The following is a 12,895-nucleotide window of genomic DNA, read 5'->3' on the forward strand; positions in this document are numbered from 1 at the left end:
CCGTAAAACAACTTCGGTTAACTCCTTGCTTCATGCCTCGTCGTCCCATGATCAGTCTACTATTCGAGCCATTCCGACGGGTCAATTTTTGCGCATGAAGCGCATTTGCTCCTCCGACCTCAAGTTTGAGGAGCAAGCGGCGGATCTTACAATTCGGTTTCAAGAGCGGGGTTATAGCAACAGGAGCATAAAAAGAGCTTACTTACGGGCAAAACATACCCCTCGTTCAACCTTGCTTTATGGTGGGGCGGCTAAGTCTGGCATCTCCTCTAATCCTGGTCCAATTCGGTTTATCTCCACATTTAATCATGAATGGGATAGCATGCGATCTATCCTGAACAGGCATTGGGGGGTCCTCCAGTCTGACTCTACCCTCCGTAATTTATTACCTGATCATCCACTCTTGACATCTCGTAGGTCACGTAATCTCCGTGACATTCTTGTCCGGAGTCATTACATTCCACGTCAGCCCAGTACTTTTCTGGACCTTGGTAGCCCCCTTAAGGGCTGTTTTCCCTGCGGCCACTGTCTGGCCTGCAGCAATGTCCTTCGCAGTTCATCCTTCACTTCTGCTGACGGAGTCCGTACTTACGATATTCGGCACTATATATCGTGCGGCACCAGCAACGTGGTTTACTATGCTACGTGCGGGTGCCGCAGGATATATATAGGTCTTACCAGCAGAGAGTTACGCAAACGCGTGAGGGAACATGTGAGGGACATTGCTGCGGCCCGGACGGTGGTTGATACTTCCAGCCTTAAGACCCTCCCACGTCATTTTCGTGCCTTCCATGCATGTGATCCTAAATCCCTACTTGTTAGGGGTATAGATGTTATCCATGGGGGCGCAAGAGGAGGGAATGTACGAAAAATTCTAGCCCAACGTGAAACTCGCTGGATTTACACCTTGGGAACAATGTCCCCTAGGGGGTTAAATGAACATCTCAGCTTTGCACCATTTTTGTGATAATGCATTGTCTTTTTTCCTGTCTCCCTGGTTTTAAGTGCCTCGTTTTTAATGATATACTTTTTTGTTTTTAATTTCAGTAATAAATTTTTCCTGGCACTTCTTTAGGAGCGCTGAACACCTCTGCATGGCATTCTCTCACATTCTTTATGATTGGGATCACGGATCTGTACTTACATTCAAGATTACAAGATCGTCTGCATTGTACTTTCCTTCCATGTGATCAATGCTATTATCTTTGTCTCATGCTCCCTCCCTGGTCCCTCCCCCCTGCGTCTGACAGCCGCACCTCCGGGTAACATTTTCCGGTCTCCTCGGCATCTTTAATCGCCTCTGCGCATGCGCTGGGTATGAGTGACGCGTCCTCATCTCCGCGCATGCGCATACCGTCTTGATGGGCGTTGATTGCCGGGGACTCCGGATCCCGGGACTTCCTGTGATGCGGTCTGTGCTGACGCTGCTGGGGGAGTGACCAGGGAGGTATGGCGCCATGCTTAAAAGCATGTCTTATTCACAGCGTGGTCATCCCCCTGATGAAATGATCACACTCATAGGATCGTGAAACGTATACGTCGGGGTCTCCAGGGGGACCTCTTTGCTGCCACTCACTGGCTGTGTGTGCTTATGGGTATGCCTTTCATCCTGGTTCTGCGCCCATTGCCTTTACCCTATGTCTGACTTAGGTTCAGTGTAATTGCCACCTGGTTTTGTTATGCAAATGCAATTTCTATGCTTACAATAGCATTATTGTCTGTGCTTTTATGGGCTATGTGTGATGCTTACGCAATGTGGGATTGTTGTATTTACTTCACAGTTTATGACTCCTGCTTCATTTATGCGTATTAGCATTGATTACATATTTTACTATGACTTCCCCATAAGCACTTATGTTTCACCTTTTGCAATTGCTACGTGATAATTCATCATGGGTGTTGTGCTGATGGCTTTGGCTATGCCCGATGCATGATTAATGGGGGGCACTTATTTCGTGCTTATATTATTTCCTCCACTTATCATTGTATCTGGCTGTTACTGCATGTGTATATTGGCCATATATATACAATTTCGTTGCTATCTCCACAGCAATTCATGTTTATTTATTATTTTTTCATCCCACGGTGGCTCATTGATACCATATTGTATGTTATAACATCATTCATACACTTTTTTGTCACATACATGCCTTTGATGTTGCCGCTCATCCTTCATTGTGCCAGTCCTGTGCCTCAATAAATTCTGTTATTTCTGCAATACACTCTGTTTGTTCTCCTTGTCTTCACTTGTGTTTATTGATGACATAACAGCAGACAAGAGTAGCCGGATGAATTCTGAAGTGTACCGGGATATACTTTCAGCCCAGATTCAGCCAAATGCCGCAAAGTTGATCGGACGGCGCTTCATAGTACAGATGGACAATGACCCCAAGCATACAGCCAAAGCTACCCAGGAGTTCATGAGTGCAAAAAAGTGGAACATTCTGCAATGGCCAAGTCAATCACCAGATCTTAACCCAATTGAGCATGCATTTCACTTGCTCAAATCCAGACTTAAGACGGAAAGACCCACAAACAAGCAAGACCTGAAGGCTGCGGCTGTAAAGGCCTGGCAAAGCATTAAGAAGGAGGAAACCCAGCGTTTGGTGATGTCCATGGGTTCCAGACTTAAGGCAGTGATTGCCTCCAAAGGATTCGCAACAAAATATTGAAAATAAAAATATTTTGTTTGGGTTTGGTTTATTTGTCCAATTACTTTTGACCTCCTAAAATGTGGAGTGTTTGTAAAGAAATGTGTACAATTCCTACAATTTCTATCAGATATTTTTGTTCAAACCTTCAAATTAAACGTTACAATCTGCACTTGAATTCTGTTGTAGAGGTTTCATTTCAAATCCAATGTGGTGGCATGCAGAGCCCAACTCGCGAAAATTGTGTCACTGTCCAAATATTTCTGGACCTAACTGTATATAGTCTAATTTTCTGAGATAATGACTTTTGGGTTTTCATTGGCTTTAAGCCATAATCATCAACATTAACAGAAATAAACACTTGAAATAGATCGCTCTTTTTAATGACTCTATATAATATATGCATTTCCCTTTTTGTATTGGATTACTGAAATAAATTTTTTGATATTCTAATTTATTGACATGCACTTGTAACTCTGCTGCCTCATTAGTGAATGAATCCCATCAGCGTGCGGTTTCATTTGAATCATGCATTTTGTAGATTAAGATGGCATCCCCAATGTAAGCATAGAACACAGGATAAATGTAAAATGATCCAAAATATTCTGTACCCAAAAATGCCACCATTAAAATATTTACTCAACCCATAAGAAACAAGTACTCCACTCAGGTTTGCCACCTGTTCACAGAAATATAGGGGGCTTCCACATTACTGGTAGCACAAAGGCTTTAGAAAAGCGTTTGGCTCCTGGCCCTACAAAAGAAATCCAGCAAAAGGTGCACTCCCAAGTGCAAATGCACCCCTTCTTACTGAGCCCTGCTGTTTACCTAAACCACAGTAAGGCTATGTGCGCACGTTGCGTAATTTAATGCGTTTACGCTGCATATTGCACTACAACGTAAATGCTTGCATACCCAGCACAGTCTATAAAGATTGTACATAATCCATCCGCACGTTGCGTTTGAGAGCGCAGCGATTTGTATTTCAAAAAAGCAACATGTCACTTATTTTGTGCGCTTTGTATGCTGCTCCCACTCTGTCTATGGGAGAGGCAGCATCCAGAGCGCATGAAATTGGCATCTATTCTGCAGACACACTGCATCCATTACGCAGTGTTTCTGCAGCGATTTGAAGCGCACATGCCATGCCAAATCGCTGCAGATTTTTCAGCATGGACACTACGCAACGTGCGCACATAGCCTTAAGGCCACTTTACACGCTGCGATTTCGCTAGCGAGATCGCTAGCGAGCGTACCCGCCCCTGTTGGTTGTGCGTCACGGGCAAATCACTGCCCGTGGCGCACATCGCTTACACCCATCACATGGGCTTACCTGCCTAGCAACGCCGCTGTTGCCGGCGAACCGCCTCCTTTCTAAGGGGGCAGTTCGTTCGGCGTCACAGCAGCGTCACTAAGCGGCCGCCCAATAGAAGCGTAGGGGCGGAGATGAGCGGGCCGAACAATCTGCCCAACTCCTTTCTACCTCATTGCCGGCGGCCGCAGGGACGGTGATGTTCCTTGCTCCGGCAGTGTCACACAGCGATGTGTGCTGCCGCAGGAACGTCAACAACCTTGTACCTGCAGCAGCAACGATAATTGGGAATAGAGCACCGTGTCAACGATAAGGTGAGTATGTTTGCTCGTTAGCGGTCGCTCATACGTTTCACACGCAACAACGTCGCTAACGAGGCCGGATGTGCGTCACGAATTCCGTAACCCCACCGACATCGTGTTAGCGATGTCGCGTGTAAAGCGGCCTTTAGTGTCCACATGTTTGGCATTTCCTTAGCGAGGAGAGCACGCTAATTTTACTGGATGCAGGTCTCCTAAACCTTAATGGATGGGCAGTTTGATGTCAGATTTCCATTTTCACTCTGCAACATCCATTGCTGCTTGTTTATAGAAAATACCCATGAAGTCAAAATCCTCGCTATACTTGTAGATTGATTCTTAATAGAGTGGAATTTCCACATTGGGGGTCACTTGAGAGAGATTTCTGCTTTTCTGGCACTTGGAAGCTCTGTATATGGTGCACTACAAAAGTCACACAACGCTCCTTCCCTACTGATTCTCACTGCGTGACCAAACAGTACTGTACAGTCACATATGGGGTATTGTCACTTTTCTAGGCAGGAATATCAGAGTCTTGAGGGCTATCCCAGGCACAGTGCAATTTTTATCTTGTGTATTTAAACTGACATTGATGTTTTTGTTTATAATAATAATTTATTTATATAGCGCCATCATATTCTGCAGCGCTTTCCAATTCAGAGGGGACAAGTTGTTTGTCCATTTTTTAATGTATGTCTAATAAAATTGTATGTTTTATCCTAATTAGGGATTCCCTATGCTTGTATTTATTATGTATTGTTACTTTCACAAGAAATTACAGTGGGGTATTTAGTCAGCCACCAATTGTTCAAGTTCTTCCACTTCAAAAGATGAGAGGCCTGTAATTTACATCATAGGTAGACCACAAGTATGAGAGGCAAAATTAGATAACAAATCCAGAAAATATATATCCTTTGTTGCCAATGACAGAGGTCAAACGCTTTCTGTAATTCTTCATATGGTTGGCACACACTGTTGGTGATATATTGGCCCATTCCTCCATGCGAATCTCCTCTAGAGCAGTGATGTTTTGAGCCTGTCCCTGGGCAACACAGACTTTCAACTTCCCCCAAAGGTTTTTTTATGGGGTTGAGATCTGGAGACTGGCTAGGCCACTCCAGCACCTTTATATGCTTCTTATGAAGCCACTCCTTTGTTGCCCTGGCTGTGTGCTTGGGATCATTATCATGCTGAAAGACCCAGCCACGTTTCATCTTCAATGTCCTTGCTGATGGAAGGAGCTCTGCACACAAAATCTCACGATACATGGCCCCATTCATTCTTTCATGTACACAGATCAGTCGTCCTGGTCCCTTTGCAGAGAAACAGCCCCAAAGCATGATGCTGCCAGTTGGATGCAACTCAGCATTCTGTCTCCTCCAAACATGACGATGTGTTTCAACCAAACAGTTGTACTTTGGTTTCATCAGAACATATGACATTCTCCCAATACTCTTCTGGATAATCCAAATGTTCTTTAGCAAACTTCAGACGGGCCTGAACATGTACTTGTTTAAGCAGGGGAACACATCTGGCATTGCAGGATCTGAGTTCCTGGCGTCGTAGTGTGTTATTGATGGTAGCCTTTGTTATGGTGGTCCCAGCTCTGTGCAGGTCATTCACAAGGTCTCCCCATGTGAGCCTGGGATGTTTGCTCACCATTCTTGTGATCATTTTGACCCCACTGGGTGAGATCTTGCGTTGAGCCCCAGATAGAGAGATTATCAGTGGTCTTGTATGTGTTCCATTTTCTTATTATTGCTCCCACAGTTGATTTTATCACACCAAGCTGCTTGCCTATTGCAGATTCAGTCTTCCCAGCCTGGTGCAGGGCTACAATTTTATTTCTGGTGTCCTTCGACAGCTCTTTGGGTTTCACTATAGTGGTGTTTGGAGTGTGAGTTTTTGGACAGGTGTCTTTTATACTGATAACATGTTCAAACAGGTGCCATTACAACAGGTAATGAGTGGAGGACAGAGGAGCCGTTTAAGAAAGAAGTTACAGGTCTGCAAGAGCCAGAAATCTTGAATGTTTTTAGGTGATTTACTTATTTTCCACCATAATTTGCAAATAAAATCATCCAAACATAAACAGGTTTACTTTTATCTAAGGGGTTAAAAAAAATCAGAAGTTTGTCCAAAAAAAGTGGCGTATGTTCTGCACATTTTCTGCAACCCATAGCGTTTTCAGTGTTTGAGATCTATGGCTCAGTGATGCCTTATTTTTTGCGTCTCGAGCTGACGTTTTTAATGGTACCATTTTTGCGAAGATGCTGCATTTTGATTGCCTGTTATTGTATTTTGTCAAAATATGTGGCGACCAAAAAACACTACGCCGTTTACCGATCAGATTAATTGATTTTTTTTCGGGCATTTCTGAACGCGGCAATACCAAATGTGTGTAATTTTTTTTTTTTTTTTAACCCTTTCATTTTCAATGGGGCGAAAGAGGAAGGATTTGAACTTTTAAAGTTTTTGTAATTATTTTTAATTTTCAAAGCTTTTTTCTTTAACTTTGTTTTTTTTTATTTTACTAGTCCCCCTAGAGGACTAAAAGAATCAGCAGTCTGATCGCTCTTCCATATCTGCTGATCACAGCTACACAGTGGTGAACACCAGATAAGGTCATCTATCTCACACGGCTCTCGGCTGTGTGAGATAGGAAGTGAGTCATGTGAGCTACAAGAGTCATCACATGAGCCTGTGCTACCATGATAACCATCGGATCCACGTGATCACGTTACGTAACTTTTGGTGCCTGGCGGTGAGTAAACAGAACATCGACCACTATTATAATGCCGCTGTGACAGTTTCTCAATGGCATTTAAGGGGTTGACAGGTACGGGCAGATCGTGGATCTGCTCGTACCTGGTAGGCACACCTCGCAGCTGTATAAGTCAGCTGACCGCTAAGATGTAATTTTACAGCCTGTGGTCATTAAGGGGTTAAAACAAGACAAAAACGCGAAAAAAAGCAAAGTGCGCACATAGCCTAAGAGCATTTGGACTGAAAGCCCACTCTGTAGTGACCAAACTTCTCATTAGCAGAAAATCACAAGCCTAGACTCACCTTGGGTGAGGAGACTGTTGTGTGGACAAAGGAGAAGTGGTCCACAGTTAATTTTAGTTTAATTTATTTGGGTCTGATGGGAAACATTTTGTTTTGTACACAAACTGGGGAAAGACTAAACCTAAAGTGTATTAAGAAGTCAGTGAAAGGTGGTGAAGGGAGTGTCATGGTTTTAGGAATGTTTTCTGCAGCAGGAGTTGGACCTCTCATATAGCTACATGCCAGAGTGAATTCAAGTGTGTATGAGAACCTTCAACAACACGTGGTTCATTGTGTTTATCACTCAATCAACCAGCAATTTTCACGCAGGACAATGCCCCGTCACACAGCAAAACAGGTAAAGAAGTTCCCTGAAACAGAAAACATTGAAATAACGAAATGGTCAGCCCAGAGTCCTTATCTAAACCCAATAGAAAACCTCTAGAAAATTCTTGCTGACAAACTTATGGCCAAGAAATCCACAGCAGTCAAAGAACTGTGAAAGAGACTGGAACTAGAGTGGACCAAAATGACACCAGAGCAGTGTGAGAGACTAGTGATGTCCTGTGGCCGCAGATGTGCTGAAGTCATTCAAAGCAAAGGCCTGTACACTTCCTACTGATTGGTGGCTGTTACCTTCAGAAAATGTAGTTATAATCTTTCTCTTTCCTACAGTCATTGTTGTTCTCTAATTATGATCATCACGTTTTGGGCAAAATAAAAGTTTCATGTTGATACATTTTTTATCTTTTGTAAAACACTGTTCTAGTGGCATGCTGTAAACCTTTACAAAAAAACTTCAAATGTGTTGATCAATATATAGATTACATAATTTTTTAAATTGGATCTTTTTTATTAAACAACTAAGAATCAATACAGAAAAAATATATTGCATCTTATATAACTAGTAAAAGCGTACATTGAAAAAACATATGTTGTCTATAAATCAGGTTCTTCCTCTGTATATAAAAGAAAAAAGGATTCTTAGATCAGTTATATAAATTGAGCCTACAAACAACATGGCTCCACAGATAAACAAAAGTTTAAATTATGAAATAATACCTCAGTCTAATAGAAAAGTCTCCTCCATCAGCCGTGTCGCTCCGCATCATATTTCCATACCCGCTTGCCTCTCTCTCCCCGTTTAATCATCAATCGCACCCTTCCGGCCCCCTCCCACAGCACCGCTCAAAGTCCACTTCGCCACGTAAAACACTAGTTTTAACTTTTACTCCCCAAACGTTCCATTCACTGCAAGCACAACAGTAACTGGTCCAACATTGCATCCTGCACTAGTGCCCCAGAGGGGAGACCCGACGACTCCATCCATGGCTGCCAGATTTTGTAAAACTTTCTCAGTGTTTTTCTCTTTAAATAAACTCCCCTTTTCAATCTAATGACGTTATTTAATTTATTTTTAAGCTCTGATAACGTTGGTGGTAGAGGATCTAACCAATGGTGTGCCAGTATCTTCCTTGCTTGATACAGGATATGTGCTATTCCCAGGGCTGTTGGAGAGTCCGGGTCTACTCCTCCCTCCCACAGACTCAACAAACATAAACGAGGTGACGGCTGTATTGTGATATGATATATTTGGTCTATGAGTCCCAGGGTTTGTTTCCAGAAATCACCAATGTGTCCACACTCCTACATAACATGCATCAAATGGGCATCATCCTGTCCACACCTAACACATTGTGCATTTGGTCTAAGTCCCATCCTGAATAATAGGCTGGGAGTTTTATATACCCTGTGGATGAGATATATTTGAGAAAGCCTTTGGCACTCGAGACCGCCAGTTTAGGGATCTGTTCTAGAATTTTGGACCACTGGTCTTCCGTCAGGGGACCAACATCCCGTTCCCATTTACTTTTAACAGTCAGTGGGTATGTCTCCAGATGGGCAGGTAGTAATCTTTTGTATAGTTCAGAAATAAGGCCTTTAGAGGACTCAGATGTAAGTAGCATATGTAATGTTTGATTGTGTCACTGTCACCGGATTTGTCCTCCCCTGTCTTTCCAGTGCATGCCTCAGCTGTAAATACTGATAAAAGAAGACATGCGGGAGGTGAAACTCCGTTCTCAATTGCTCAAAACTCTTACGAATATTATTTTGTAGTACTTGTGACACTAAATGGATCCCTTTATCTTCCCATCCTCTGAACCCCACTAATTTTTTAATTTCTGGCAAATCCGGGTTCCGCCACAGTGGCCAGAACTCCGTAGGCCCATTTATCTTCAAAAGAACCTTATCTCTGTCCCATACCCGAAATATCATAGCCAACGTGGGATATCATGCCCCATTTATCTGTCTTTGTTTCACATCCAACTGGCAACCCGGATATTTCCATACCGATCCCTCTCTCACTATATCACCACTATTATCATACGCTCCTTCTTTGCCCCAACCCCTAAGATGTTGCATCTGGGAGGCTATATAGTATATATGGGTTTGGTACCGCCAGTCCTCCCTCCTCCTTTCCCCGCTGTAGCACTTCCAGTCGAATCCTAGCCTGTTTTTTTCTTCCAGATAAGTTCCTGGAATAATGTATTAATTTTTGCAGAAAATTCCCTACGTATCCACACTGGAGAATTCTGTATAAGATATAGTAGTTGTGGCATCATTACCATATTGATTAAGTTGGATCTACCAATATTTGATAGCGGCAAGCGACACCAGGTGTGTACCTTTGCTCTGAACCGCTGCAACACAGGTTCCAGATTTAGGGCCTGGAAATCCTTCGGATTTGGGCTAACAGTTACTCCCAGATACTTAAACTCTCGGACCACAGGAACCGGTATCTGCAAGTCCGAGAAATCCACAGGGAGAGGGTCTATCGGCATTAAAGCCGATTTGGACCAATTAATCCGAAGGCCAGGCCTCCGCCCAAATTCTTGAATGATATCCATTGCCGGCAAAATCGAGGAATGTACCCTGTCTAAATATAAAAGTAGGTCATCCGCATATAATGATATTTTCTGCTCCACTGCTCCACACCTAAATCCTGTTATCTCCCTGGACTTCCGTATTGCAACTGCCAATGGCTCCACTGCAGTAGCAAATAGCAAGGGCGAGAGCGGGCACCCCTGTCTAGTACCTCTTCCAAGAGGAAAAGACTCAGAGACCCTGCCATTAGCCCTAACCTTCGCCACCGGTGAGACATATAGCAGCTTCACCCAATTTATAAATCTGTGTCCAAAACCCATTTTCCAAAGTACCGCCCACAAATCCCCCCATTCTAAGCTATTGAACGCCTTAGCGGCGTCTAAGGACAAAATTGCCCTTTTCCCTGGTTTCTCAGAACTATGCTGAATCCCTAAGTATAATTTTCTAAGATTCATAGATGTGGCTCTACATGGAATAAATCCTGTTTGATCATTCTGTATAATAGATGAGATGACTCGGGACATCCTATTGGCGAGCACCTTGGTCAGTAATTTAACATCTGTTGGTAGTAGAGAGATTGGGCGGTACGAATCCGGGGTCTCTGGATCTTTTCCGGGTTTTAATGTTAAGACTATTAAAGCTTCCTTCATAGAAAGCGGGAGGACCCTCTGCCTTTCAGCCTCTTCAAATACTTTAAGTAGTTTAGGTAGTAGTAAGGGTGCATAAGTTTTATAAAACTTGCCAGGCAGGCCATTGTTCCCGGAGCTTTTTCATTTTGCGTCTGGCCAAGCGCTTCCTCTAATTCTTACAACAGGATGTCTCGATCCAACAAATCCCTTTCTTCGTCGGCCAGTGTGGGGAGAGAGAGCATCCAAATATTGCTCAATCTCAGTCTCTGTGAGGTCACAGTCTGATGTGTATAGTCGCATATAATACTTCTTTATCTCCCTCACTATATCCTCACTTTCCGTTACAAGATCACCCGATTCTGTCTTCATCCTATTTATATATGAAGATCCTTCCTACGCTCTAATGACCATGGCTAATAGGTGCCCTACTCCCTCCCCGTCTATGAAATATTTCTGCTTGAGGAAGTAACGTTTATTTGCTGCCGCCGACATGAGATTTTCCCTGAGTGACATCTGTGCCTTCTTTAGAGTGTTTTTAGTTTCCTCTGTCGGGTTGAGCACCACCGTAGCCTCCGCAACAGATAATTCCTGAATCAGACTTTGGGTGTAGCGTCTGTTTAGGTTTTTACGTATGCATATTTCTCTGATATAGATGCCCCTCACCACGGCTTTCATAGAGTCCCAGACTATATGTGATGGTGCGGAGCACTCATTAATTTGGAAATATTCTAAAATAGTATCATGTAAAGATCCCCCTATAAGCTGGATCCAGAAGGGATTAAGTTTCCAGATAGGCCTAGACAGGGTGAGGGGGTTTCCCCATGAAAGTGTAACATGGAGTGGTGAGTGATCAGATACGCTTCTAGGTAGATAGGCCACCGTTTGTACATATGAGGTCATAAGTGTGTTCCCAATAGCCAGGTCTATCCGTGACATAGTGTGGTGGGAGCTAGAGTAGCAGGAAAACTGTTTGGATGTGGGGTTTTGGACGCGCCAAAGGTCTACCAAACCCAGCTCTGTCAGCATTCTAGCAAATGAAGTTGAGGCTGTGTCCTCTGATATGTTCCCCGAATGTAGCTTATCTAGATAAGGATGTAAATATGTGTTAAAATCTATCAAAAGAGTCGGCACAGGGGGGAATGAGTCTAAAACAGACAAGTTTCTTTTTTACTGGTTCGACTGAGTATGATGGAGGGATGTATACCGCAACCAGAGTAAATTGTATACTATACAGCGTGCAAAGTAAACAAACAAATCTGCCCCCAGGGTCAACCACTGATTTGGTACATGAGAACGGGATGGATTTATGCACCAACACACTGACACCCCGTGCATGGGTCGAGTACTGTATGTGGAATGATATTCATGTGTGATCCTCCGGTAACATACTGTCATGCGACCGGCACATGTGACCGGAGCTTGCCGCAATGCCATTGTACAGTATTAACACTGTACTGGAGTGTGCCAGATCCGTCAATGTGGCGAAATGCCGGATATGTGAAACGGCCCAAAGATGGAAGTGGATTAAAAGTCCTACTTTTCAGGTTAGAGATATTAAGGAGTCTCTTACAATGAGACTTGAATTCCTGGTTAGGAGTTGTGCTTTCCACAAAGGGGCTCTCCAATCAATGTAGAAAAAACAATTTTCAGCTTACCTGCCACATGCATGCTCCAGGGCTTCAGGTGCAATGTGTCCACCAGACAGACTAAAGGGGGCTTTACACGCTGCGACATCGCTAATGCGGAGTCGTTGGGGTCACGGAATTTGTGACGCACATCCGGCCACATTAGCGATGTTGCTGCGTGTGACACCGATGAGCGATTTTGCATCGTTGCAAAAACGTGCAAAATCGCTCATCGGTGACATGGGGGTCCATTCTTGATTATCGTTACTGCAGCAGTAACGATGTAGTTCGTCGCTCCTGCGGCAGCACACATCGCTGTGTGACGCCGCAGGAACGAGGAAGCTCTCCTTACCTCTCTCCCGGCCGTTATGCGGAAGAAAGGAGGTGGGCGGGATGTTACGTCCCGCTCAGCTCCACCCCTCCGCTGCTATTGGGCGGCCGCTCA

Source organism: Anomaloglossus baeobatrachus, chromosome 4 (assembly GCF_048569485.1).
Source record: "Anomaloglossus baeobatrachus isolate aAnoBae1 chromosome 4, aAnoBae1.hap1, whole genome shotgun sequence".
NCBI classification, from domain to species: Eukaryota; Metazoa; Chordata; class Amphibia; order Anura; family Aromobatidae; genus Anomaloglossus; species Anomaloglossus baeobatrachus.